This window comes from Orcinus orca, chromosome X (genome assembly GCF_937001465.1).
Source record: "Orcinus orca chromosome X, mOrcOrc1.1, whole genome shotgun sequence".
Classification (NCBI taxonomy): Eukaryota; Metazoa; Chordata; class Mammalia; order Artiodactyla; family Delphinidae; genus Orcinus; species Orcinus orca.
The window spans coordinates 45,691,833-45,718,135 of NC_064580.1; the positions used below are offsets into that span (position 1 = coordinate 45,691,833).

The 26,303-nt window shown below is 37.2% G+C and overlaps 1 long non-coding RNA gene across 2 annotated transcripts; it reads left to right on the forward strand.

Annotated features, from left to right (window-relative positions):
* The first annotated feature begins 763 nt into the window (after window positions 1-763).
* Window positions 764-26,303, forward strand: LOC117199056 (uncharacterized). 2 transcript variants are annotated; one of them, XR_007474771.1, is made up of 5 exons: window positions 764-1,955; window positions 17,099-17,145; window positions 21,651-21,706; window positions 24,500-24,544; window positions 26,085-26,303. It is a non-coding gene; the product is annotated as an uncharacterized LOC117199056 (long non-coding RNA). The 2 variants fall into 2 exon arrangements; XR_007474770.1 differs by lacking the exon at window positions 21,651-21,706 and having other exon boundaries at window positions 766-1,955.

The following is a 26,303-nucleotide window of genomic DNA, read 5'->3' on the forward strand; positions in this document are numbered from 1 at the left end:
GGAATTGGCATAAAAATAGGAATTTTTTTTTTTTGGCCGTGTTGCGCAGCTTGTGGGATCTCAGTTCCCTGACCAGGGGTCAAACCCAGGCCCCAGCAGTGAAAGCGCTGAGTCCTAACCAATGGACCGCCAGGGAATTCCTAAAAACAGGGGTTTTGTTATTGGTATGTTGTAAGGTTTAGGTACAGTAATGAAGCATGTAGTACAGTGCCTGGCACACAGGTAGTTTTTAAAAAATAGCATAATTTCGGCATCAGAAAGAATAACAACAACAATAATAATAATGGTTTATTACCCAGTGAATAAAATAAGAATCTATAAGTCCATTTGAAAATAAGTGGTAGCTATTTTCATCATCATTTTTGTTACTACCAAGTACTTCTGACTGTCAATAAGAGATACCTCTGGGAAAACCCTCAGGTTTACAATAGTAGCCTTGTCAAGTCAAGGCCAACTCAACAGCATCACAGAGCTTGCAAAAACAGAAACATGAAGAATGATCGCAGAAGCAGGCCTCAGGCCTTGGTGACTGACACCACTTCAGTATTAGAAACAAAGGACATGAAGTGAAGAGCACCAGCTACTCCTACAGCCTGCTTCTGGCACCCAGGACCTCCCTTATCATGGCCCTAAGAGCACTGTGCTGTGAACAGTTGTTTGTCTGCTTCATTCATTAGACTGTGAGCTGATGGATGTAACTTGTTTATGACTTATTCTCGGCACCTAAAACAGTACCTGTCTGATAGGAGACATTCGACAAATGTTTGCCGACTGAATGAATGGAAGTGTTGAGCAGTTTCAAATATCTCATTAGGATAACTAAGGAGAGGAGGAAACTAAGGCTCAAAAAGGTAGAGAAGCATCCCCAAGGTCATACAACTAGTAAGAGATAGAGGTGGAATTCCATCCTGGTCTGACTCTAGAAGCCTGAAGTCTTAAGTTGTATTGGCCTCTTTGGACAGTGGGCCTTCCCAGAAAGATTAACTTGTCCAGTTTCCATGTTTCCCAGAGTCAGGTGGGAGACCCGTAGGCACCAGATTGCATATCCGAGACTGCTTCAAGGATCAGGCATTTAATTCAACAAATATTTATGGATCACTTACTATAGGCCTTTCCATCTCGGGGGACAGAGCTCTGAGCACAATAGTCAGATCCCCTATGTTCATCAATATTTCATTGTAGTGTGAAAAGACAGACAGTGAAGAAAGGGATAGATAAGATTTAATATGGTGGAAAAGTTATAGCTTGATTATCAAATAGGTAATCATCCATCATGTGTGTGTGCAGAAGAGAGAGTGGATGTGGAGGTGAGAGAGAGCTTGCTGGGTTCAGGGAAGTAGGAGTAGTTTGTAATGGCTGGAGGTAGAATGAGATGTAGACTGGGGACTGAGGTGGGAAATTGGAAAGCAGAATCCACAAGAAGGTGAGTCACTTAACTTCCCTGAGATGAAGTGTTCTTTTCAAGAAAATGGGGATTTGAATATCTGAGAAAATGCATGGAAATGTCTAAGGCTGAAATCTAAAAACAGTAATTTTATTGTTATGAAGTAATGTACATTTAAGATTCTTTCATGTCTTTTCATATCTTGAGAGTTCATTTCCTTTTAGCTCTGAATAATGTTTCATTGTCTGGATGGACCACAGTTTATCCATTCACCTACTGAAGACCATTTATTGCTTCCAGGTTTTGACAATTGTGAATTAAGTTGTTATAAACATTTGTATGCAGATGTTTATGTGTTTATAAGTTTTCAATTCAGTTGGGTAAATACCAAGGAGCATGATTGCTGGATCATATGGTAAGAGTATGTTTAGTTTTTTAAGAAGTGCGAAACTGTTTTCCAAACTGACTGCACCATTTTGCGTACCTACCAGTAGTGAATGAGAGTTCCTGTTGTTTGACATCCTCGCCAGCATTTGGTGTTGTCAGTATTTCGATTCGGCCATCCTAATAGGTGTGTAATAGTATTTCATTGTTGTTGAACATCTTTTCATATGCTTATTTACCATTTGTACATCTTCTTTGGTAAGGTGTCTCTTCATATCTTTTTTTTTATATTAGGCTATTTTTTAAGCTTTATTGAGGTATAATTTGTATACAAAAAATTGCACATGTTTAATGTATATATTTTGATGAGTTTGGTCATGCGTATACACCTGTGATATCATATCTGCAATCAAGGTATTAAACATATCCATCACACCCCAAAATTTCCTTGTGCTCTTTTGTGTATTTTTTATCGTTGTTTTGTGTGGGGTAAGAACACTTAACATAAGATGTATCCTCTTAACATATTTTAAAGCACACAATATTATATTGTTAACTATAGGTACTGTGTTGTACAACAGATCTCTTCTTGTTGAGTTTTAAGAATGCTTTGTATATTTTGGATAACAATTCTTTATCAGATGTGTCTTTTGCAAATATTTTCCCCAGGCTGTGGCTTGTGTTCTCATTCTCTTGACATTGCCTTTTGCAGAGCAGAAGTTTTTTATTTTAATGAAATCTAGCTTATCAGTTATTTATTTCATGGATCGTGCCTTTGGTGTTGCTAGCTACCATGTAGGGCTGCTAAAATTTTTTTGTTGATGAGATTCTCCCAGAAAGGCTCACAGTTGCAGAGTGGTCTGCTTGGAACCTGATCTCAGAAGTCGTAGAAATAGTGTCTGCAAAAATAACATCTACTGTATCAAGTCCCTATTGTAAGTGGGTATCTTTCCAATCTGTGGTCTCTATAAAATATTAATTTGTTATGACAGCAAATACTCAGTTATTCCCACCATATTTCCAGAAGTGTTCTGTACCCTGGATATGCAAAGACCAATGAAATATGGTATATCATAATCATGGATTTCACCATCTTGTGTGGGAAACAGACAGACAAATGATAAAAGAAGGAACTGTAGACTCTGAGATATAAATCTGTACATACTACAGTGGAAATACTAAGGAGGGACACAGGAAAAGTGGACCGGAGAAATGGGCAGAGAAGGAGTATCCCAAAATAAGGGCAGGAGATAAGGGCAGGAGAGCTGTCTCTTCCTTGTTAAGGTCAGAGACTTCACCTTTACATGACCATTGATTTCTTCATTGAATTCACATCCTTGTTTTTATCTGTATAAACCTGAATGAAATATATCTTTATTATGTGAAATTAAATAATTTAATTATCAGACACGTATTTGTTCAACTGTTTCTCCATCCAAAAAGTAAAAACTACTTGAGAAGCTATGTTAAAAATTAATCAGTTTATATTTGATAAGTTTTTGGAGAATTACCAAATCAAGTCCAACTGTAAGTTCAGATCAGACGGTCAGAAAATAACAGACTGTCCCAAGTACATTGTGAAATCATACGTTAAGAAGTTCAGAATGTGCTGGTACTAGATATTTCTCAAAACAGAGCAATGATCAAGTACATAAACTTTCTCTAAGTGAGGGTAAACTGAGTACAGTGATATCCTGTATTCAGTAATTTATCATGGATTTTCCCCAATGAACAAATGGCTCATAAAAAATAGCCATGTTTTATTGGGTGATTATCAGATCATGTGTCATCCACATTTATACCACAAATGTTTATTGAGCACCTGCTGGACACATTTCCAGGCTATGTGCCAAATTCTGTGAACACGTGTGACATGGACTGAGTCCCATTTTTCAGCGACTTCTCAGATTAATGAACATAAAAACACAGAAACAGATAATTTCTGGATTATTATCAAGACAACATGACAGAAGTAAGCACAGTGGACATTAAAAACAGAGAATGTGATGCTAATTCAAAATTTCTAAACTGCTTCTCATTCTTTATTAGATAGTTGCTATTATTATCATTCCCATTGTTCAGATAGGGAAACCTAGGGACAGAGAGAATGGTGCCAGGAAGATAGCAGACACTCATAATCTGTGGAATGCATGAAAGTATTTGACCAACATTTCAGAGACAGATACTGTATGGAAGTAACTTTTTATATTAAAAAATTAATAATCTTTTTAGAGCAGTTTTAGGTTTATGAAATATGAACAGAAATTACAGAGTCTCCATATAACCCCTCGCAACCCCCTTCCCCTGTTATTAGCATCTTGAGTTAATGTGGTACATTTGTAACAATTGTTGAGCCAATATTAATATACTATTAATAACTAAAGTCTCTAATTTATATAAAGTTTCACTCTTTGCATTATACCGTTCTCTGGGTTTTTGTAAATGTATTAGATTTTTCTACCATTACAGCATCATACAGAGTAGTTTCACTGCCTGAAAATCCTCTGTGCTCCACCTGTTTTAGCCCTTCCTCCCTCCCCCCTACAACCCAAACCCCTTGCTGCCACTGATTTTTTTACTCTCTCCATAATTTTGTCTTTTCTACAGTGTCACATAGTTGGGATCATACAATATGCAGTCATTTCAGATTGGCTTCTTTAACTTAGCAATTAGGGATCCTCCATGTCTTTTTATGGCTTGATAGCTCTTTTCTATCATTGAATAATATTCCATTTTATAGATGTACCACAATTTATCCATTCACCTTTGAAGGATATTTTGGTTATTTCCAAGGTTTGGCAGTTATGAATAAAGCTAGTATAAACATCTGTGTGCAGATTTTTGTGTGGATATAATTTTCAATTCATTTGGGTAAATACTAAGGGGTTTTGTAAGAAACTGCCAAACTGTCTTCCAAATTGGCTGTACTATTTTTCATTTCCACCAGCAATGAATGAGAGTTCCTTTTGCTCCATATCCTTGCCAGCATTTGGCAGTGTTTTGGATTTTAGCCATTCGAATAGATTTATAGCGGTTTCCCGTTGTTTTAATTTGCAATTTCCTCAATAAATATGATGTTGAGCATCTTTTCACATGCCTACTTTCCATTTGCATATCTTGTTTGGTGAGATATTTGTTCATATCTCTTGTCCATATTTAATTGGGTTGTTTTCTTATTGTTGAGTTTTTTCTTTGTATATTTTGGATATCAGCCTTTTATTGGATCTATGTGTTTTGCAAAGATATTTTTCCCAGTCTTCAGCTTATCTTTTCATTCTCTTAAGAGTGTATTTTGCAGAGCACAGTTTTTAATTTTAATTAAGTCTAAGTTATCAGTTTTTTCTTTCATGGATCATACATTTGGTATTGTATCTAAAATGTAATCGCCAGGGACTTCCCTGGTGGTCCAGTGGCTAAGACTCCATGCTCCCAATGCAGGGGTCCCAGGTTCAATCCCTGGTCAGGGAACTAGATCCCACATGCCACAACTAAAGATCCTGCATGTGGCAACGAAGATCCTGCATGCCACAACTTAGACCCAGCACAGCCTAACTAAATAAATAAATGTATGTATGTATGTATGTAATCGCCAAACCCAAGGTCACCTAGATTTTCTCCTATGGTTTCTTCTAGGTGTTTTATAGTTTCATGTTTTACATTTAGATCTGTGATCCATTTTGAGTTAATTTTTGTGAAAGATGTAAAGTCTGTGTCTCCACTCATTTATTTTGCACGTGGATGTCCAGTTGTTCCAGCATCATTTGTTGAGAAGACTTCCTTTGTCCATCAAATCGCCTTTGATTTTTTTGTCAAAGATCAATTGACTTGGGCGTCCCTGGTGGCGCAGTGGTTAATAGTCCGCCTGTCGATGCAGGGGACACGGGTTTGTGCCCCGGTCTGGGAAGCTCCCACATGCCGCGGAGCGGCTAGGCCCGTGAGCCATGGCCGCTGAACCTGCGCGTCCGGAGCCTGTGCTCCGCAATGGGAGAGGCCACAACAGTGAGAGGCCTGCGTACCGCAAAAAAAAAAAAAAAAAAAAAAAAGATCAATTGACTATATTTGTATGGGTCTGTTTTGGGGCTCTCTATTCTGTTCCATTGATCTATTTGTTTATTATTTTGCCAATATGACAAGGTGTTGATTATTGTAGGTTTATAGTAAGTCTTGAACTTGGGTAAAGTCAGCTACCAACTTTGTTCTTCTTCAGTATTGTGTTGACAATTTTGGTATTTTGTCTTTCCATATAAACTTTAGAATCAGTTTGTCAATATCCACAAAATAACTTGCTGTTACTTTGATTGATCTATAGCTAACATCTTGACAATGTTGAGTCTTCCTATACGTGTACATGGAATATTTCTCCATTTATTTAGCGCTTTTCTGATCTTTCATCAGAGTTTTATAGTTTTCCTCATATAGATCTTGTGCTTATTTTGTTAGATTTTTTACTTAGGCACTTCATTTTGAGGGAAATGTTACTGTATATGGTGCTGTGTTTTTAACTTCCAGTTCAAATTGTTCATTGTCTGTACATAAGAAAGCAGTTGAATTTTGTAAATTAGCATTGTGTCCTGAAACTTTGTTATAATTACTTATTAGTTCCAGGTTTTTTTGTTGTTGTTGTTGATTCTTTGGAATTTTCTATATAGACAATCATGTCATCTGTGACCAAAGATAGTTTTATTTCTTCTGTCCCAATCTATATACCTTTTATTTCCTTTTATGTCTTATTCCATTAGCTAGATCTTCCAATATAAAGTTGAATAAGAGTGGTGATAGTGGACATCCTATCTTAGGGGGAAAGCATCTAGTTTCTTGTCATTGATGTTAACTGTAGGATTTTGTAGTTATTCTTTATCAAGTTGAGGAAGTTCCACTCTCTTCCTTGTTTGCTGAAGTTTTTAATCATGAATGGGTATTGGATTGTTTCAAATACTTTTTCTTTATCTACTGATATGACAATATTATTTTTCTTCTTTACCTTCTTGATGTGATGGATTACATTAACAGATTAGTAAATATTGAACCAGCTTTGCATACCCGGAATAAGTCTCACTTGGCTGTTGTGTGTAATTTCTTTATACTTGTTGGATTCAATTTTGTAATATTTTGTTGAGGATTTTTGCATCTATGCTCATGAGAGATATTGACCTGTATTTCCATTTCCTATAATATCTTTGGTTTTGGTGTTAACGTAATGGCTGGACTCATAGAGTAAGTTAGGGAGTGTTCACTTTGCTTCTATTTTCTGTGAGAGATTTTGGAGAATTGGTATAATTTCTTTCTTAAATGCTTGGTAAAATTCACCAGTGAACCAGTCTGTGTTTGGTGCTTTCTGTTTTGGAAAGCTCTTAATTGTTTATTCAATTGCTTTAATAGATGTAGGCCTATTCAGTTTATCTAATTATCCTTATGTGAATTTTGGTAGATTGTGTCTTACAAAGAATTGGTCCATTTCACCTGTGTTATCAAATTTGTGGGCATAGAGTTGTTCATAATATTCCTTTATTTTCCTTTTAGTGTCCATGGGATCAGTAGTAATGGCCCCTCTTTCATTTCTGATACTAGCGATTTGTGTCTTCTCTCTTTTTTTCTTAGTTAACCTGGATAGAGGTTTAACCAGGTCAATTATTTTGGCCTTTTCAAATAACAGATTTTGGTTTTGTTGATTTTCTGTATTGATATCCTGTTTTCAATTTCACTGATTTCTACTCTAAGTTTTATTATTTTTCTTTTTATTTTGAATATAATTTGCTCTTCTTTTTCTAATTCCCTAAGGTGGAGACTTAGATTATTGATTTTAGGTTTTTCTTCTTTTCTAATATATGCATTCAATAGTATGAATTTCTCTCTAAGCACTGCTTCCACTGCATCGCACAAATTTTGATAAGTTATATTTTCATTTCATTTAGTTCAAAATGATTTAAAATCTCTCTTGATATATCTTCTTTGACTCAGTATTTATTTAGAAGTGTGTTGAAGAAGTGTGTTTAGAAGAAGTGATCTCCAAGTATTTTGGGATATTCCAGGTATCTTTCTGTTATTAATTTTTAGTTTAATACCATTGTGGTCATTTTCATTTAATTCCATTGTGGTCTTTGTATGATTTCTATTTGTTAAAATTTGTTAAGGTGTGTTTTAGGGTACATAATGTGGTCTGTCTTGGTGAATGTTCCATGTGAACTTGAAAAGAATTTGTATTCTGTATTCTGGTTTTGGATAAAATATTATATAAATGTCAGTTCATTCCAGTTGATTGATGGTGCTGTTCAGTTTAACTAAGTCCTTACTCATATTTTGCCTGTTGGATCTGTCAGTTATATAGTCTCCAACTATAATAGTGGATTCATCAATTTCTTCTTATAATTCTGTCAGTTGGACAAAATATTATATAAATGTCAGTTCATTCCAGTTGATTGATGGTACTGTTCAGTTTAACTAAGTCCTAACTAATTTTTTGCCTGTTGGATCTGTCAGTTATATGGTCTCCAACTATAATAGTGGATTCATCTATTTCTTCTTACAATTCTGTCAGTTTTTGCCTCACATATTTGATGCTTTGTTGTTAGGCACATACACATTAAAGACTGTTATGTCTTCTTTGAGGATTGACCCCTTTATCATTATGTAATGACCCTCTTTATCCCTGATAATTTTCCTTTATCTGAAGCCTGCTTCCTTTGAAATTAATATAGCTGTTAATATAGCTATTAATATAGCTATTAATATAGCTACTTAAGCTTTCTTGATTAGTTGTAGTTTGGTAGACCTTTTCCCACCACTTTACTTTTAACCTGTGTCTCTATATTTAAAGTGGGTTTCTTGTAGACAATATATAGTTGTGTCTTGTTTTTTATCCACTCTTTTTATTGGTATATTTAAACCATTGACATTTCAAATGATTATTGATATAGTTGGATTAATAGCTACCATAAGTGCTACTATTTTCAAAACCAGGTTTTTATCTTATTTTTTTAAAGAATGAATACTCTTTTAATCATTTCATCTCCTTTACTGCACAGATACTAGCTACATTTCCTTGGCTTTGCTTACCTATAAATTTGAAAACTAAATTTGCTCAGGATAGTATAAAATTGACCAGGAGAAAACGTTCAAGGCAAAACAGCTAAAAATCTCTGTTTTTGCCTGATGCCTAACTTAATCTTCATGGGAACATTATGAACTATTTTCTGACATATGGTATGTGCAATGATTTTCCTAATTCCACAATAGAGGAAGCAGAGGCACTTGAGGCATCTCAGGTCACTTGCTGAAGGTCCCACTGCCAACAATGGCTGAAGCTGGAATTTGAACCCAAGTGGTCTGGCTCATTGCCCATGTTCTTTAACTTAAGCATTAAGTTAAACGTTGGGGCCCTGATAATTTTGAAGGGGGGTGCGCAGCTGCATACACCAATATCTTCTGTCATCTGCTACTGGGGCTAGTGAAGAAGATTGCTCCTTCAGTGCTCTCTCTGTCCCCCAGGATCTCATTCATGCTGTTCCCTGCCTGGACAACTCACCACCCACTCTCCACTGGGCTACCTCCTACTCATCCTTTAAATCTGAACTTACTGGTCACTTGGGGAGACTTATACCCTTAAGCAGCATTATAGTCCCCTGCCATATGCTGCTAGAGCTCACCGAATTCTGCTCATCACAAAGTGCACTCATCACAGTTGAAGATTATTTGTGGTCTGCCTCCCCTCAGCTGACTGTGAATTCCCTAAAAGCAGAGTCTATGTCTGCCTTTCTCAGCCGAGAAGCCCCAAATCCTCACTATACAGGAATGTGAGGTCCATAGATCTTAGAGGAATTCTATTCCTGCTGGGACCAAATGATTGGTTGAGGGTGGGTGCTAGCATATATATGAATAATTCAACATCTTTTTCCTATTCAACCAGGAAAAATTTAAAAATGGATAAAAAGATGCAGCTAAAGATTGACATTTTGATGGAATGCAAAATGATGGATTTCTAGGGAAGAGACTGGTTAGGTTATTTTATTATAACATACTTATGTGTGTAATACACACATGAGATTATATATTTGAACCATTAATGTATTAACAAAACAAAATGCTCAAAGTATTTCCTATATATTATATGTAGTATATAACATATATAATATGTTAATGCAGTATATATATAGGCAGATACCTAGATAAAGGGAAATATTCACTTTACACAGTAATTAGTACTAGAACAGCCATTTAGGGTTTACAAAAGTGAACAATCTAGTACACTAAGTGAATGAAGCAGAAATTAGTAACTGAAATTAAAGTGTCTCTAACAGAGTGCCTGTTATATACTGGGTGCTCAGTAAGTATTTGTTGTGTAAATGAATCTGTGCATCCTTTTCCCTTATAGTTGGCATTCATGGAGCACTTCTTATGCGCTTCACCTAAATGCCGCCTGGAAGGCCTTCTGCTTTTCTGTAGTAAGTACTCTCTTCCATCCTGCACACAGCTTTTCAAAACTTCTCACCTCTCATCAGACCTTTCCTTTCACTAATCACCTCCACCTCAATCGTAACATATAAGCCTGACTACTTAATCAAGGAAGGAGGAAAAAAATGTAGTAATTTTTTAAACAGTTCTACTGCATTATAGTTAATATACCAAAAAATTTACCCGTTGTAACTCTAAATTTAGAGAACTTATAGGAAATGTTTACAGTTGTACAAACATTACCACCCACAATCCAGTTCAAAAACACTTACATTATGGATAAAATTCCCTCATACTTATTTTTTAACAGCTTTATTGTGGTATAATTTTCATATACAAATCAAATATACAATTTGATCTTTTTACATATGTATATACTTTTGCAACAATTACCACAATCAAGATAGTGAATATATTCATGTCTCTTTCTCACTCCTCCCACCACTCCTTATCCCCATGCAACCATTGATCTGATTTCTATTATTTTTTATTAGTTTATATTTCCTAGTTTTATATAAATGGAATGACACATGCAATTTCTTTCTGGGTTCTTTCACTCAGATAATTATTTTGAGATTCATCCTTGTTGAAATATTTTGAGTTATTTCTTTGTGGTTGCTTTGAGGATTACAATATGCATTTTAATTAAACCAATCTACTACAGATTAATACTAATCTAAATGCAGTAGTGTATAGAAAGTTTGCTCCAGTATAGCACCCTTTTGTCCTATTATTTCATATGTATTACCTTTATGTTATAAACCCAAAAATACAACGTTGTAATTTTTCATTAAACAGTCTTATATTTTCAAAGAAACTAAGAAAAAATATATATAATATATGTATAAATACTGTGTATAGTATTTACTCATATATTTACTATTTCTGGTGCTTCTCATTGCATCTTATGTTTTCAAGCTAATGCCTGATATAATTTCCTTTCAGTTTATAGGACTCCCCTTAGGATTTCATATAGGGCAGGTGTGCTAGCAATAAATCCTCTTAGTTTTCATTTATCTGGGAATGTCATTATTTCCATTTATTTTTAAAGGATAGTTTCACTGGATATAGAATTTTGGTTGACTTTTTTTTTTCCTTTTAGTACTTTGAACATGTCATTGTACTATCTTCTGGCCTCCATGGTTTCTGGTGTGAAGTCAGCTATTATTGTATTGTTATTCCACTATAAGTGGTCATTTTTCTCTTGTTCCTTTTAAGATTTTCTCCTTGTATTTTAGACTTCGACTATGATGTGTCTAGGTAGGGATACCTTTCTGTTTATCCTACTCATGGTTGGTTGGGCTTCTTAGATCTATATATATTGTTTCTATTAAATTTCAAAAATGTTGGCCATTATTTCCTCAAATGTTTTTCCACCTTTCTCTCTCCTCCCCTTCTGGCATTCCCATTAAATATATATTTAGGTGTATAACATGTTGGTTCACAACTCTCTGAGGCTCTGTTAATTTTTCTTCATTTTTTATTCTCTCTGCTCTTATTTTAAATTTTTTATTGACGTATAATTGACATACAACATTGTATTAGTCTCAGATGTATAGCATAATGATTCAATATTTGTATATATTGTGAAATGATCACCACAAGGTCTAGTTAGCATCTGTCACCATATATAGTTACAGAATATTTTTTTCTTTGTGATGAGAACTTTTAAGATCTACTTTCTTAGCAACTTTCAAATATAGAATACAGTATTCTTAACTACAGTTGCCATGCTATAAATTATATCCCCAGGGCTTATTTTATAACTGGACTCCCTTCACTCATTTTGCCACCAACCAAGCCATGCCCCAACAACCAGCAATCTGTTCTCTGTACCTATAAGCTTTTTTTTTTTAAACATCTTTACTGGAGTATAATTGCTTTACAATGGTGTGTTAGTTTCTGCTTTATAACAAAGTCAATCAGCTATACATATACATATAATCCCGTATCCCCTCCCTCTTGCATCTCCCTCCCACCCTCCCTATCCCACCCCTCTAGGTGGTCACAAAGCACTGAGCTGATCTCCCTGTGCTATGCGGCTGCTTCCCACTAGCTATCTATTTTACATTTGGTAGTGTATATATGTCCATGACACTCTCTCACTTCGTCCCAGCTTATCCTTCCCCCTCCCTGTGTCCTCAGGTCCATTCTCTATGTCTGTGTCTTTATTCCTGTCCTGCCCCTAGGTTCTTCAGAAACTTTTTTTTTTTAGATTCCATATATATGTATTAGCATATGGTATTTGTCTTTCTCTTTCTGACTTACTTCACTCTGTATGACAGTCTCTAGGTCCATCCACCTCACTACTAATAACTCAATTTTGTTTCTCTTTATGGCTGAGTAATATTCCATTGTATATATGTGCCACATCTTCTTTATCCACTCATCTGTTGATGGACACTTAGGTTGCTTCCATGTCCTGGCTATTGTAAATAGTGCTGCAGTGAACATTGTGGTACATGACTCTTTTTGAATTATGGTTTTCTCAGGGTGTATGCCCAGTAGTGGGATTGCTAGGTTGTATGGTAGTTCTATTTTTAGTTTTTTAAGGAACCTCCATACTGTTCTCCATAGTGGCTGTATCAATTTACATTCCCACCAACGGTGCAAGAGGGCTCCCTTTTCTCCACACCCTCTCCAGCATTTATTGTTTGTAGATTTTTTGATGATGGCCATTCTGACTGGTGTGAGATGATATCTCATTGTAGTTTTTTTTTTTTTTTTTTTGCGGTACGCGGGCCTCTCACTGCTGTGGCCTCTCCCATTAAGGAGCACAGGCTCCGGACGCGCAGGCCCAGCGGCCATGGCCCACGGGCCCAGCCGCTCCGCGGCATATGGGATCCTCCCAGACTGGGGCACGAACCCGCGTCCCCTGCATCAGCAGGCGGACTCTCAACCACTGTGCCACCAGGGAAGCCCTCATTGTAGTTTTGATTTGCATTTCTCTAATGATTAGTGATGTTGAGCATCCTTTCATGTGTTTGTTGGCAATCTGTATATCTTCTTTGGAGAAATGTCTATTTAGATCTTCTGCCCATTTTTGGATTGGGTTGTTTTTTAGATGTTGAGCTGCTTGTATATTTTGGAGATTAATCCTTTGACTGTTGCTCCATCTGCAAATATTTTCTCCCATTCTGAGGGTTGTCTTGTTTATGGTTTCCTTTGCTGTGCAAAAGCTTTTAAGTTTCATTAGGTCCTATTTGTTTATTTTTGGTTTTATTTCCATTTCTCTAGGAGGTGGGTCAAAAAGGATCTTGCTGTGATTTATGTTGTAGAGTGTTCTGCCTATGTTTTCCTCTAAGAGTTTTATAGTGTCTGGCCTTACGTTTAGGTCTTTAATCCATTTTGAGTTTATTTTTGTGTATGGTGTTAGAGAGTGTTCTAATTTCATTCTTTTACATGTAGCTCTTTAGTTTTCCTGAGCTTGTTTTTTTTTTGTAGATTCCACATATAAGTGAGATCATATGGTACTTGTCTTTGTTTGATTTCACTTAGCATAATGCCCTCGAGATTTCATTATATTTATGGCTGAATAATATTCCATTATATATATATATATCACATTTTCTTTATCCATTTATATTTTGATAGATATTTTGTTTATTTCTGTATCTTGACTATTGTAAATAATGCTGCAGTGAACATGGGGTGCATGTATCTTTTGGTTTTTTTAACATCTTTATTGGAGTATAATTGATTTACAATGTTCTTTTTGAGTTAATGTTTTCATTTCCTTCAGATAAGTACTCAGAAGTCGAATTGCTAAATCATATTCTCTCTGCTCTTTAGATTAAGTAGCTCTCTTGGTATATAGTCAAGTCCACTGACTCTTTCTTCTGACATCTCAAATCTGCCATTGCACCCCTGTAGTGAATGTTTAATTTTATTATTGAACGTTTCAACTCCAGAATTTACATTTGGTCCTTTTTAATAGTTTCTCTTTATCTGTTGAGACTCTATTTGTTTTGTCATTGCCATCGTATTTTCCATTGATTATTTTAGTATTGTTTCCTTTAATTCTTTCAGCATACGTGCATACCTTGTTTTATTGTGCTTCCCTTTATTGCATTTCGCAGATACTGCATTTTTTACAAATTGTAAGTTTGTGGCAACCCTGCATTGTCAGGGTTAGAATTTTTTAGCAATAAATTATTTTTTAATTAAGGTATGTACAGTTTTTTAGACATAATGCCTATTGCACACTTAACAGAGTGTGGTATAGTATAAACAACTTTTATATATACTGGGAAACCAAAAAACTTGTGTGACTTGCTTTGTTGTGGTATTTGCTTTACTGCAGTGCTCTGGAACCAAACCTGATCTCCATTGTATGTGTGTAGTTATATTGGGTTGGCCAAAAAGTTCGTTCAAGTTTTCCATAAGATGTTATGGAAAACCCGAATGAGCTTTTTGGCCAACCCAATAACTGCTTTGAATGATCTGTCTGCTAAATATAACATCTGGGCCAACTCAGAGTAAGTTTTGCCTATTTTTTTTCTCCTATGTATGTGTCACACTTTCGATTTGGTTGTCTCAAAACTTTGGGTGGTAAACTGGATATTTTAGATAATATATTGTAGCAATTCTGGATTTGGTTTTAAATTTATGAGTTGTTTTTTTTTTTTCTGGAGAGTTGCCTAGCTTTAGCATTGTAATTTCTCATTCCATGGTAAGCAGCCACTGAGATCTCTGTTCAGTTTTTAATTTTAATTTTTTATTCTGTCTTCCTGTTGGTTACCCCTGTGCCTATATAGTTTAGTGGTCAGGCAATGATTTGGGAAGAGGTTGTTCTCAAATATCTTGAGGTTGTAAGGCTTCCACTCTCAGCTGCTCTGGGAAGCACCATCAACCAAATGAACAGATTTTACCATTTGTTTCCTAATGAGTTTACAAGCGTTAGCTAACGGTGACCTGTTTTTTCCCCATCTGACCCAAATGGAATTTACTTCCTCTCAGAGTAAAGCTGCTAATTTTGGGGGGCCAGCCCATAGTTTGGTAAAACTATCCTTTTCACCTTCATAGCTGAAGGGGAATGAAGTAGATGCTGTATGGGAATAGCCTCATGCAAGGCCACAGACTCCTATTCCTATACACAGCTCTAGTAGTTTTTCAAGGCAGTGTCTCAGTAAGTTGTTTGCCTTCAGTAGACTTTCAGAGATGTAAAATAGTTGCTTGTTCTGTATCGGTCTCAGCCTATCAATAGTGATGCTCTCAGCTACAAATGCCTGGGGGCACTCATCTGGACCCCTACTACTTGTGGGGAGCCCCCACAGACATTTCCCCAACCAGAGCCAATCTGGCCCTTGTGATGCTTATTATGATAGCAAGACACACCTCAGCAGTAACCATCATGGAACTTCGAAAAATACAAGGTTTATTACTTACAAATCCTGGAGGGTACGTGGCATACCCAGGGCCACAAAGGGAGGTCATGAGGAGAGACAGAGAGAGAGAAAGAACCTGAACCTGAAGTTCTGCCTTTATTTGGGGTTGAGGGTGAGGCACCTAGGGTTTCGGGGGTTCACTCTTTATTGGTGAATTTAAAAGAGGAGAGCAGGTATTAAAGCATGGGAAGGGAAAAGCAGGATCACTCAAATTGTCAGTAATCTAGGTCAACCAGGGATTTCTAAAATGGGTGAGGTGGCCTGGCTTCTTATCTAGTTGTGTATTGGGCAATGTGCTTGTTGGAGATGGATGTTGGAAATAGATGCCTCAGCAATCAAAAGCTTAATGTCAGGCAGTTACATTACAATCAGCAAAGCTAATTGTCTGGAACTTACTACATTACTTTTGACAATTTTTTCCAGTTTTATACTTGATTTTGGCAAAGAGGATTAGCCAAACTCTTCAAGCCACCATAACCAGAATTTTCACTCTATCAGGTAGAATTCTTCTCATTTTCTCACAACCAAACCTAAAAACTTTGCCACATTCACTCTTGTATCAGTTTGTTATTGCTGTACAACAAATAACCCCTATACTTAGTGGCTTAAAATGATACCCATTTATTTAGCTCTTCTTACTCTGGGTGAACAATTAAAGCTTAGCTCAAATAATCAGTTCTTCTGGTCTCAGTTGGACCCATTCATATTCCTCTGGTGAACTGACAGATAAACCAGGAACTGGATTTTTTAAGATGGCCCCAGAAGGGATGGGTTGTCTGTCTCTGCTACATGTGGTCTCTCATCCTTCAGCCAACTGGCCCAGGATTATTCACCTGGAAACTGATCAGAGTTCCAAGAGTGAGAGCCGAAGTACTCAAGTCTTCTTTAGGCCTATACTCAGAATGAGCACAATACCATTTATTCAGCACTTTATTAGTCAAACCAAGTCACAAGGCTAGCCCCAATTCAAGCTGTAGAGAAATAGACTACACCTCTTGATGTGAGGAGCTTCAGAGTCACATTGGAAAGGGATGTAACCCAGGGAGGGGTAGAGAATTCCATTTTTTTTTTGAAATTGATCACAGCATCCATCTTCCCTTCCTTTCAAGTACAGTGGAATAGATGTTCTTTCTCCCACCTAAGATAAATCCATCCACTTGTGCTCTGTATGCTCACTTCTTCTACCTTTTAACTCTCTAGAGGGAAGGTATCATTGGAGCAATCAGGCAAAAAGAAGATGGTGGTTTTATTTACAGGTATTTCTTTGAGAGATCATAATAATGGATGGGTTTGTCCTTTATGTGTGAATTTCCAGATACTCCCTTGTTCATTTGTAAGTATGAAAATGATGTCCTTGCTAAATATGGATGTTTTGTGTTACTAGATATTTTCCTTCTATTCAAGAATAGTCAAGGGTAGTATTGATAAACATGCATGTTCCCTAGGTCCTGATTACATTGTTGCTCTAATAATTATTGTTGGCCCCATTTTACAGATGAAGAAAATGAGGCAGCAAGGCACTGCTCCGAGTTTAAGAAATGGGTAAGTACATATTTCAATCCATATATGCTCTTCCAGATTTTGTGTTTTCTCCATCACACATTTCAAGTGATATATTCAGGGTTCGGAGAAAAACGATCACAGCTGAAGTCCATTTTGAGGGATGGAGGTAACGTATAGAAATAAAGACTTTGTCACATTCCTTTTCTTGTTCCAGATTTCATTTGCTGCTCATCACATACCGCTTTTCATACAAGTAAAAGCTTGAAATTTCACTGGCTGGAGCTTGATGGAGGTTCATTATAACTATCTAGAATGGACCAAGGTCTAATTCCTCTTCAAACAAAGATCACTGGAAATAAAGTCTGTTAGCATGATTAATATATGTAGTCTAAAACATTACATGTTAGCTTTTTTTCTGTTGCAGCCTGCCAGATTATTGAGTTGCGAAAGATACTTTTTGTTTGACTGACTTAGTATTATTATTTTAGTAGCATTTTTAGTTGTGAGAATGGAAAGTCATTAATGTATTTAGAAATGGGGGAAAAGAAAGCAACCACTCATAACATTTTCACATATTTCCTGTTCAGTCATTTTTCTGTTTATTTATATGGGTAAATATTTTTATATTTTACATTTTTAGCAAATACGAAATATATAGTTTTTGTCTTGGGTATTTTAGTTCATTTTTCTGATTAAAAACATAATAATTTTTAAAGTAAAACATAAACAGTAGAGATTTGGGGGAAAAGTAAACAGGCTGTATAGGGTCCCCTACAAAATTAAAATGTACACTAACAAGCATAACACTGGTTAAACAAATAATTCCTTATTTATAAGCAATTTGATTGTATATCTAGAGAAACAAAGAGAGTTATTGGTGAAAATAAGTCTTTTAGTCAAAGTGCTTGGTAAATCATCTATATGCACAACTCCTCCCAGATTGGTATTTCGCAATATACCATAAATAATGACTTATTGACACTGGTAATAAAAACAAAATACCTTAAGAATAATATAAAAGAGAAATGGGTCCTATATGAGGACAAATATTAAATGGAGTGAGAATAAAAGTTGATTTGAACAAGATGAAATATTTACTGTGCAACTGGATTTGAAGACTGTATTATACAGATATAAATTATTTTGTACACTCAATAGATTTTCCAAATGCACTCAATAATAATACAACACCTATTCCCATTTTTTAAAAATGTATATTTTAAAAGTAGATATGTAGTAGGCTATATTGATGTGAAGTTTTGGGTTTTTTTTCTGTAAAAAGACACAAAATGATTTTATACCACTGGAGGAAATTCCATTAAAATTAGGACCAAGACAAATATGCTCATTATCCCTACTACCTAATACTGCTTTAGAAATTCTCTCCACCATAAAAATATGTTAAAAAGAAATAAGGGGGCTTCCCTAGTGGCGCAGTGGTTGAGAGTCCGCCTGCCGATGCAGGGGACACAGGTTCGTGCCCCGGTCCGGGAGGATCCCACATGCCGCAGAGCCGCTGGGCCCGTGAGCCATGGCCACTGAGCCTGCGCATCCGGAGGCTGTGCTCCGCAACGGGAGAGGCCACAACAGTGAGAGGCCTACATACCGCAAAAAAAAAAAAACAAAAAAAAAAACAAAAAAAAAGCCTATAACTTTCAGGACAGAGAAAAAATAATCATTGCTTGAAGATGAAAGCAGTGTATTCTTGGAAAACACATTAGAAACAACATAAAATGCCTTGCTGTACGTGAATTCTATAAAAAGCTAGAATAAGCAGTGACTATTTAAGATATCAATAACTTTTACATGTATCAGCAGGAACCACATACAAAACATAATGAGAGAAATGATGGCATTCACAACAGTTAGTTAAAAAGAAATGATAAAATTGAGAGTTTTGAAAGAAGGTTTGAATGATAAATGGAGAGACAGTTTTGCAGAGCTGGGGATGATTGAGGTGGTGGCTGGGGTGATAAGGAAGCAATCACAATGCCCCTCTCAGATTATAAAGTCCCCAGGTTCTAGCCGTGTCACAGGGATCCCTTGTAATCATTAGGCAGGATTCCCATGTCTCATCTATGTGTCCTTTTGTATAATTCATTATAATTGAATAATTCAACACTTCCACAACGCATTATGCCCTTCCAATCTTTGCAAAGACCTGTGTCAAAGGGAAGGGGAAAGAGGAGAAAGGCGTGCTAACACAGGAGGGGAGTTATGGGATAGGTGGTCCCCTAATGATGATGGTAGACAAAACTTTATTTCTAGAGCGCAAGGGCCATAACTTACAGGCTTAATACAATCCCAATCAAAATGTCAATGGAATTTTATTTGCAGAACTCAGCATAACCATGTTAATATTCACCTATTAGAATAACATTGAAAGAATGCATAATTTAAGATGAGTAAAATCATTTTCAAAAGCTTGGCGTTCCAATGTCTGAATTTGCAATAATTATTAAATAATTAGCTAATGTTGCTTAAATATTATTTGCTAACTGCTTTGAACTTTAACTCCCATCTTTTAGCTTCACCACAAGGGAGAGAGACAAAAATAACACAAAACTTGCTTTTGTAGTAGAAATTAAATCTATGATCGGGGGGTAAATGCTTAACATTGCCTAAGTAGAAGGAAAGGGACGGGTTTAAGTCATCCAACATTGGTTGAGAACAATCTATGTGCCAGGTCCTCTGCTAAGCACTTCATGTTTAATTCTCATAACATTTTGCTATTGATGCTAATTATATTAAAGGAGACCAAAGATTAGAGTGGAGTTGGGATTTGAATTCAAGTTTTTCTGGCTCCCTATCCTGTGCTCCCTATCCTGTGCTCCTTACACCACCACCATGACTAATCTAAAGAATTATTTCACTGAGTACTGTTTTTTTGGTTATGTTCAGTTTTGGTGGTGTATAGAGTTTACAACTTAGATAAGTTCCTCATCTGCTTAGAACACTAGTTCCCTGGATGGTGTTGGCTGTGTTGGATGTTTCCTTCTTCTGCAGGATATAATGAATAATCTTGAGTTTTATCGTAATACAGATCTGCATTCCAATTACATTCCCAGCAGTTAATAGCTGTGTAACCTTGGATAAACTGTTTAAAAAGTTGGAGCCTCAGTTCCCTCAACATACATAAAACTTCAAGTAGTCACTCAGAAAAGAGGATAGTCTACTTTGCCATCACTCCATACAACCATTTTGATAAAAATCTTCACCTTCACAAGGGATTCTGTGACATTTTGGGTAACGATGATATTGTCGAGTTGCCTTTATTGTACCTTAACTGTTGGGTGTGTTTATCACCCAGCCTAGTGTCGAATGTGAAGAAACAAATCTGGTCCACATCTAGAAACATCCAAATCAAAGTCTCAAGTAAAAATAACCAAGTTAAAAGTCATAATACAGGAAAATTTGAATTTTCTGTTTGGTGGGTTAGTAGTTTTCATAGAAGTGTAGGATACACTTTCAAATGGAATCACATTATCTTGCAGAGGAATAGACCAAGAATGTATTTGATCAACTAGAATACCCTGACACCAAGTATGTTAGGAGCTGTGCTAGGTATGGAGGTGCAGAGATGAATCATATAGAAGTCCTTCCGTCAAGATGTTAAGAGTCTAGTTGGGGGAGAAACATAAACAGATTAATAAATCATAACCTTTCTTGATGATCTACTCTGTGCCATGCAAATTTATATATATATATATTTATTATATATAATTACAATGTATTATATATGTATATATATAATATATACATAATTTTTTTTCTCAATGGGGTTTTCTCAATGTTGCTGAGAGGGTAAATAACTAAATAGTGCTAAAGCTGGGACTTACACTAAGTATTTTGACACTAAAGCTGATCCTCTTTCCACTTGTTATGGCAACACTTATTTCATATGTAGTAGCAGGTATAATTCCCAATGAGACAGTCATCCTGTTCCCAGTAGGATTCATGTCTGGAAAATCCAGGCATACAGCAAGGCTTAGCTTCCCTGTAAAGAACCAGATCACTCTCAGTCAGAGCACAGATAAGAAATGTGCTTTGTGTTAGTGTCATCTTAAAGAAAATTGCACAATGTAAAAGTTGTGAATTAAGTTTTATTCTGGGACTTACTGAGGACTATAGCCCAGGAGACAGCCTCTCAGAGCTCTGAGGAACTTCTCTGAAGAGGTAGGGGAGGAGCCAGGATACATACACATTTTTTTGGCTGGGAAATACATGTAGTCAAGCATACATCTTGGTAAAAAATGACTGCTAACTACAAAGAACATATACTTCAAGTTAATGATTCTAGTGCTTTTCTATGTATAGGAAGATGCAAGGAGCAGGGGTCATTGAAATTCTTCCTTAGATATGCATGTTAACCATCTAGGGGCCCACGTATCCAAAGCACAGAATGTTCCATCCTTCCCCCACCCCCACCTCATCCCGAGTTCCCTTAGGGCACACTGTCAGTGGGCTACTGCAGTGGGTTGCAACTTAACCCTTTGCATAACTAGATGATGAGCAACACTCTTTGTTCTTTTTGTTTACATTAGGAATGAGTGGAGAGCTTGGAAAGTGAGAGCCACAATATTGGGCCCTTCTGTGGAAGGTGGGTTTTACCCAGTATAAAGGGCTGTGAAGCTACAGTTGCCTCTTTGTTTCTGCCATCTCAATGGGGTCCAATGCTAAGAGAACAGTTCTTCAGAAACAATTGTTCCATTGTATATATGTGCCACATCTTCTTTATCCATTCATCTGTTGATGGACACTTAGGTTGCTTCCATGTCCTGGCTATTGTAAATAGAGCTGCAATGAACATTTTGGTACATGACTATTTTTGAATTATGGTTTTCTCAGGGTATATGCCCAGTAATGGGATTGCTGGGTCATATAGTAGTTCTCTTTTTAGTTTTTTAAGGAACCTCCATACTGTTCTCCATAGTGGCTATATCAATTTACATTCCCACCAACAGTGCAAGAGGACTCCCTTTTCTCCACACCCTCTCCAGCATTTATTGTTTGTAGATTTTTTGATGATGGCCATTCTGACCGTGTGAGATGATATCTCATTGTAGTTTTGATTTGCATTTCTCTAATGATTAATGATGTTGAGCATTCTTTCATGTGTTTGTTGGCAATCTGTATATCTTCTTTGGAGAAATGTGTATTTGGGTCTTCTGCCCATTACTCAGCCATAAAAAGAAACGAAATTGAGTTATCTGTAGTGAGGTGGATAGACGTAGAGTCTGTCACACAGAGTGAAGTAAGTCAGAAAGAGAAAAACAAATACCGTACGCTAGCACATATATATGGAATCTAAAAGAAAAGTGTCATGAAGAACCTAGGGGTAGGATGGGAATAAAGACACAGACCTACTAGAGCATGGACTTGAGGATATGGGGAGGGGGAAGGGTAAGCTGTGACAAAGTGAGAGAGTGGCATGGACATATATACACTACCAAACGTAAAATCGATAGCTAGTGGGAAGCAGCCACATAGCACAGGGAGATCGGCTCTGTGCTTTGTGACCACCTAGAGGGGTGGGATAGGGAGGGTAGGAGGGAGGGAGATGCAAGAGGGGAGAGATATGGGAACGTGTGTATGTGTATAGCGGATTCACTTTGTTATAAAGCAGAAACTAACACACCATTGTAAAGCAATTATACTCCAATAAAGATGTTAAAAAAAAAGAAACAATTGTTATTTTGGAAAGGGGCAGTTAAAGGCCTGGCTCAGTGCCTTCAGCCACTCAGAGCTGGGCAGATCTTTCACCTCCAGGGTTCCCCTGTGAGAGGTAGCAGAAAAAGTTTCTTTAGAGAGTTCAACAGATTTTAAGTAGAACCAAAAGAGCCATGGGACATGTTTTGGAAGACAGAAATGAGAACATACTGCAGGTTGGAGTCAAGAGACCCAGAATTGAAAATTGACTTTGCCACTAGCTAGCTGTGTGATACTGATTATAGAACAGTTCCTGACATTTGTATTCACTCAATAAATATTCATCCATTGAATGAAGGTCTTTGTTTCTCCCACTAGATTATGAGGTCCTTGAGGGCAAGGGCAAGATTTCGTTGGGCTTTGTAAACCCAGCATCCAGTTCACTGTCTAAATCCTGTTAAGCACCACTAAATTTTGAATTAGTTATCCTTTTGTGAGTAACATTGATAAGAAAATCATTCTCCCAGTGTGGACATTGTACAGAAGATATTATTGATGTAGGCACCACATATTTTGCTCTTGCATACAGGTACCAAGCAAATTATTCTTTCTAATCAGCTGAGTTTTTGAGAGCAAAGAAATCTGACTCATTATCTTTGGTAGTCCACACAGAAGCTAGTATTTATAGTACATGTAATGATTTACTGCAGCTTTTCCTTAATCTCAATCATTCAAGTGTCAGTCGTACGGTTTTTGCTTTATCTGTGCACAATCTGTACTTTTATTAAAATGTTTTCATTTTTTGAAATAAAAAAGTATCTTTTAAAGTGAAACATAACTCTAAAAATTAAGAACACAAAATAATGTTATGAAATATCTTAAAATGAAATTAAGATTCTGTACAAGTAATAGTAAGCTAGTATGTGCATTATACTAACTACTTTACATATCTTCTCTTTTTCAATACTCATAATAGCTCTTCTAGAAAAATGTTCTTCCCATAAGCACAGATGAGATTAAGACCCAGGGAAGTTAGGCAACAGCCCAGGGTCACACAGCTAGGATAAGGGAGAACCTGAACTCTAACTCAAGGTTTTTAGATGCTAACGCCCACATGGAGTGCACTGTCACTAACTTTATTATTCCCAAGTACTTCCCCCTGAATCCTTTCCCCTTTTTCTCACTGATACAGACTTCCCTGGTTTTCAGGCCAGCTCCTCTTCACACTTTCAGCAGCTCCTCATCCCATAGGCCACTCCCCAGATCCTGTGGCCCACTGCCTGTACAGTCAACACTGAGGCTTGCTAGAACAGAGGAAAATGAATATTTTAAAGTCTTTCTGAGAACATTAAATAATTGTTACCTACACCTTCCTGAGAACTATTAAGGGGTGAGCGTCTGAAGAGGGCTCTTTGTGATTGAGTTTCTTGGAGTGAGAATGCAGATAGGGGCCTGAAGGAGAGATAGAAATTGTCCTCCTTGTGCAAAGGACTGGGGGAGGAGATGGAGTCTGGAGGATCTAGAGGCTGCTGTGGAGGGAGGAAGGGAGAGTGAGCTGCTGATCTGCAGGAAATATAGGAGACAAGGGAGGGCTCATGGTGGGTACCCAGTAAATGTCCATAAGTTTTAACTAGAGAGAGATGTGGTAAATTATGGGGAACCATATCAGGAAATTGCCTTCCAAATTGAAGCTGTGACCAGGAACTTTGCCTTTGGGTTAACAAAAATCTTTCTTCTGTTTCAGAAGCTGAGTAGCCAGATCAAGGAAATGAGGCAGCAGTGATTTGAGGTGAGATGGGATTCAAGGAATAATGAATCTGGAGCTCGTAGCTAAAGCCAAGGGATAGAATATGTAGTAAGAGGAAGAGGGAAGGGAACTATGTTGCTTATTGGCACCTTTCCTCCACCATGTCAGGTAATTAATGTATATTACTCCATGAAATCTTCAGAGCCAATCTGCAAGGCAGTTGTTGCCCCCCACACGACAGATGAGGAAATAGGCTCAGAGTGATTGAATGTCTCGTTAAAGGTCACACAGATTGAAAATGTCAGAGCCCAGGGTGTTACTTCTAGTTGTTTGTGCCCCAAAGAAAAAGTTTATGAGGACTCCTGGATTCTAGAGTAGGAACGTGTGTTTGATAAAGGCGTCTCTACACGCTTGGTAGACAGCAGTGTGGTTCCCTGGAACAGACCCTAGAGCAACCACAGGACTGACCCAGGACGTGTCCAGTTTCCTTAGACTCATGTAATCATGGTCCAAGCCACAGCTTCCAAACCTGGTGAAGCTGAAGCAAACTCTGAGTGAGTGGACCATGGAAAGAAGCTGTGTCCTTATTCTTTAGTCAAACTCAGAGCAGGGTGACAGTTAAGACTAGTAAATCATCACTTTTCAGAATTATCTTCATACTAGAATCTTCTAGGGGAGTCATAGATCTTGGGGAAAGGCTGACTTGGGTCAGGACTATGTGTCAGAACAGCTAGGGTAGTCTTTGGATTTAGTGAGATTACACTGTGGGTAAAGAATGTCACCTGCCAGATCAGTAAACAAAGGATGTTGTGGCCATTAAGCCATCAGCCACTGTACCCCCCCTCCCCATGGTGCACCCTGAGGGCATTCAGGATGTAGAAAACAGGATATTGGCCCTAGATAGCTAAGGTGCATATCAAAGGAATGATTTCAGTGAGCCCAGACTCTTGCATTTTCCCAAACATAGAAAAGTGCTAAATTCATTAACTTGAGATATCTGGTTTTTCTTTAATTAACAGTAATCCTTTGATGTTCCGACTACCTGGTTTTTTTTTTGTTTGTTTGTTCTTGTTTTGTTTTGGTTTGGTTTGCAGAAACTCCTATATATATCCTGGCTCTTCCCTTACCTCTTTGGAACAGTCCCTCAGAGCTATCTAAGAGACTGTCTCTCAGGCTTAAGTCCTCAGCATGTCTGCTGAATAAAACATAATTCTCAGCTTTTAGGTTGTGCATTTATTTTCCAGTTAAGAATACTATGTCACTGAACATCTCTGAAGCTCAGTTTTGTAAAATGTGGATGCTCTTATCTACTGCCAGGATCTTGTGGGGAATGGAGATAATATTAGACAAGAGTTTGCCACAGCAGGTTAAGACCATGATATTAGCAGCTCTGGTTTTCGGAACATTTAAAAAATTCCAGCATACTTTGTATATAACTATGTGTGTATTTGCACATTAAAAAATATAAAGGTCTGTAATTCGTAGGCGGTAAGTAGTTTTTGTTTTCAGTTTTTTATAGTTATGATGAATGCTGCAATAAATTCATTCATTACAAAGGTGGTTTTTTTTTTGCGGTATGCAGGCCTCTCACTGTTGTGGCCTCTCCTGTTGCGGAGCACAGGCTCCGGAAGCGCAGGCTCAGCGGCCATGTCTCACGGGCCCAGCCGCTCCGCGGCATGTGGGATCTTCCGGACCGGGGCATGAACCCGTGTCCCCTGCATCGGCAGGCGGACTCTCAACCACTGTGCCACCAGGGAAGCCCCATTACAAAGGTTTTAATAAAACTCCTTTGCCAGCAAAA